Genomic DNA, 4,071 nt, shown 5'->3' with positions numbered 1-4,071 from the left:
TACTGAGTTTTGCCAAGCAATATTTTCAATGTTTATGTCCTTCAGATCACAAGGTCTCTAAAATAAACTGTTTTAAAAGAACTTGAATTGTGTTATAGAAAAGCTACCTGTTTTTTCTAAATTTTCAGTTACTGATGAATAAAAATAAAACACATATTGATTCTGGCAGGCCAAAGTGGGGGAAAAAATAATGTTGCTGTTCTTGGAGGAGTCATGGTTTTGGCTGCTGAGAGGATTACTGGTATTTGTCTCATGGGAGAGAGGCAGCAAACATTCCAGGTGAGAGCCAAGCCAGTTTGTCATGGAGACCTGGAGGAACATTGTGGGATGTGAGAGTGAGGCAGCAGACGGAGGGGGAGAGCCAGGAGGAAGAGGAGCTATCAATGATCTAAGAAGCGAACCAAGCCCTTGTTTAGGGCATAAGCAAAGCAAGGCCCCCCAAAAGGAGAAATTTTAAACTTTGCTAAATTTATATAGAATTTTGCCAGCCAAAATTCTAAAAAGAGCTATTTTCACGTCAACACAGATGTAACTTGTGTCTTTTATAGATGAGTGGTGCTTCTATTTTGAATTATGTAAGATGAGAGGTGAGGGGTTTTTTACTGCTTATTCCCAGATGCCACTAAAGGTATCATTTGGGCTCCATGTGGGGCTCTAGAGTATAAAGCTGGGAAAGGTAATGGGAAAAAATACACTGACAGGCAGGAGAATGAAAGCAGTGTCTTGCAAAGATTGAGCAGCAGTGTACGGGGTGGAGGAAAGCACTGTGAGCATCACAGCATTCCAGTGGGAGGCCATGGGGAACTGCCAGGAGGGCTGCCCTGGGAATGTTTGAGAAGTATTTCATTTATCATTACACAAGGCAGTGTGTGAAGTAACATGACCCACCTTCCATTCTACTTTTGTTTGGTAAAATTATCCTATTTATGTAGGTTAAATGTAACTAAATCTGTTTATGCTGTTTGTCAAATATTCTCCCCATCATAACATCAAATCTTGTAAAACATACAGGTCTATCTATTGAGAGAGAGAAAGAGTGAGAAGGACTGACTAAGTTAATGAAATTACTAATATCAATGTATTTTTTAAAAAAGCTTTGAGATATAGTTCACATGCCGTTCAATTTATCCATTCATTTAATTTTTAACATTTTTTTCTTTTTCAGCTTTATTGAGGTATAATTGAAAAATTAAAGTCGTATACATTTAAGGTGTACAATGTGATGATTTGATATATATATACATATACATTGTGAAATGATCACCAGAATCAAGCTAATTAGCACACTCATCAACTCACAGTTACCTTTCTTTGTGTGTGTGTGTGATGGAAACACTTAAGATCTACTGTCTTAGCAAATTTCAAGCGCACAATACAGCATTATTACTTATAGTCATCAGGCTGTTCATTACATCTCCGTAACTTTCTTATCCCACATAATTGAACTTTTGTAACCTTTGACCAATATTTCGCCATTTCCCCACCACCCAACTTCTGGCAACAACCATTCCACTCTCTGTTTTTATGAGTTTGACTTTTTTAGATTCCACATATAAGTGAGATCATGCAGTGTTTGTCTTTCTGTGTCTGGCTTATTTCATTTAGCATAATGTCCTCCAGGTTCACCCATGTTGTTGCAAAGGACACAATTTCCTTCTTTTTTATGGTTGAAAAACATCCCATTGTATATATGTATACAAGATTTTCTTTATCTGTTCACCTGGAGGAACACTTAGGTCATTTCCATATTTGGGCTGTTGAGAATAATGCTGCAATGAACATGGGAGTGTGATTATTTCTTCAAGATACTGATTTCATTTCCTTTGGATATGCCCAGAAATGGGATTGCTGGATCATACCTAATTTTTTAAGGAACTTCAACACTGTTTTCCTTAATAGTTGTACCAATTTACATTCCCACCAGCAGTGTCCAAGAGCTCCCTTTTCTCCACATCCTCACCAACACTTGTTTTGTCTTTTTAAAAATAGCCATCCTAACAGGTTTGAAGTGATAGCTCATTGTAGTTTAGATTTGTATTTCCCTGATGATACCTGTTGGTTGTTTGTATATCTTTTTTGAGAAGTATCTATTAAGATCCTCAGCACATTTTTAATCAGATTATTTTGGGTTTTGCTGTTTAGTTTTTTGAGTTTCTTTTATATTTTGCATACTAACTCCTTATCAGATATATGGTTTGCAGATATTTTCTTCCATTTTATAGGTTGCCTTTTAATTGATTTTTAGTGACACAATTTTTGGATAGAAGTGTAGGTGAAATAGAAATCATGCATTTTTCCTCAATCAGAAAACTACTCTGAGAAATCTGGATCTTTCAGCAAGATGGCTGACTAGAGGCACCAGCTCCCACCTCTAATGCTAAAAAAATCACATGTAGAGTGTCCAGGAGGAAATGACAGAATCCAGCAAAACAGTGAAAACCCCTCCCTCCCCCCACCAAGATCTGACAACTCAAGATGGCAACACAGAAAGACAGGGGAAGCACCCAGCCAACACTGGCATGGAGACTGATGAGACCCTGCACTGCTGGGACAAGGTAGGTGGGGGGTCAGCAGCTGGTGCTCTCATGGCAGATGTCTGCAAATCAGGCTGCAAAGTAAACACGTGGCCCTTGTGGGAGTGAGCACAGCATGGGGAGCTGCTGAGAACCCACATGACTTTTTTTTTTTCAGAGGGGAAGTATACACTGAGTTCTCACCAACCACCTTGGTCCCAGGCTGCAGCTGGACATTGCCATTTGGGGGGATAGGAGCCAAGGAAGCTCAGAGTCCTGCCAACCCATCACTGACCCCAGGAGAGAATGTGGGGGGAGTGAGCCAGCCACCTAGTTCCATACCCTCCTTCTCCCAGGAACTCAGAGCCCCACTGACTCAATGCCCCACCCCTCATCCCAGTGGACAGCAAGCAGGAATTGTGCTGGTTGCCTGGATCCATTCCTTCCTTCCCCAGAAGCTCAGATTCCTGCCTACCATAGCAGACCAACCCGAACCAGCAGACAATGGGGGAAGCACACCAGGCACCTGGATTCATACCCTCCTTACCCTGGGAGCTCAGAGTCCTGCCTGCCATAGTGGATCAGCCCATATTAGAAGAGAGTGGGGACAGTGTGCTCACCACCTGGATCCACACCCACCCTACCCAGGAGCTCAGAGGCTTACCTGACACAGCAAGCCCCCTCACACCAGTAGAGAGGGTGTGTGGAGTGAGTTGACACCTACTACCATGCTTACCCAGAATCAAACCTACGTTGCCCAACCTATCAATATAGAACAATTTTACAGGTAAGAATCTCTCCCCTTAAAAACTCTAAAAATTAAAAGAAGTGACTACACCACCAGATGCCCCAAAATCAATGCAGAGATAGGGGAAGCATGGAAAAAACCTCAAAAAAAACCAAAACAAAACAAACAAAAAGACAGGGAAACATGACTCCCCCCAATGAAAGCAATAATTCTCCAATACTAGACCCCAAACAACAGGAAGCTGATGAAATGCTTGAAGAAGAATCCCTAATGGCAATCTTAGTAAACTCAACATGATGCGAGAAAAAACAGATAGAAATCACAATGAAGTAAAAAAAAAAAAATTGCGGGACACATATGAGAAATTCAACAAACAGGTAGAAATTATAGAAAAGAACCAAGCAGAAATCCTAGAGTTGAAGAACTCATTCAAAGAAATAAAAACTGAGATACAATCAAGGTACAACCAAGAGATTAAGCAACAGGCTAGAACAATCAGAAGAAAGAATTTCTAAACTGGAAGACAAGCTTTTTGAATTAACCCATTGGACCAAAAAGAAAAAGAAAAAGAAAAAGAAAAAAAAGAAAGCAAAATAGAAAAGGAAAAGAAATTTAAAGAAGGAAGATAGTCTATGAGATCTATCTGACAAACTTAAGTGTACAAACTTCTATATTATGGGCATACTGGAAGGGAAAGAGAAAGGAAAAGGCTTTGAAAACCTATTTAGTGAAATAATAGCTGAAAACTTCACAAGTACTGGAAGAGATACAGTACCCAAGATCCANACTAAAGGTATCATTTGGGCTCCA

Source organism: Galeopterus variegatus, unplaced genomic scaffold, assembly GCF_000696425.1.
Source record: "Galeopterus variegatus unplaced genomic scaffold, G_variegatus-3.0.2 Scaffold1343, whole genome shotgun sequence".
Lineage (NCBI taxonomy): Eukaryota > Metazoa > Chordata > Mammalia > Dermoptera > Cynocephalidae > Galeopterus > Galeopterus variegatus.
The sequence above is the reverse complement of the archived record's forward strand: the minus strand, read 5'-3'. Positions refer to the sequence as shown.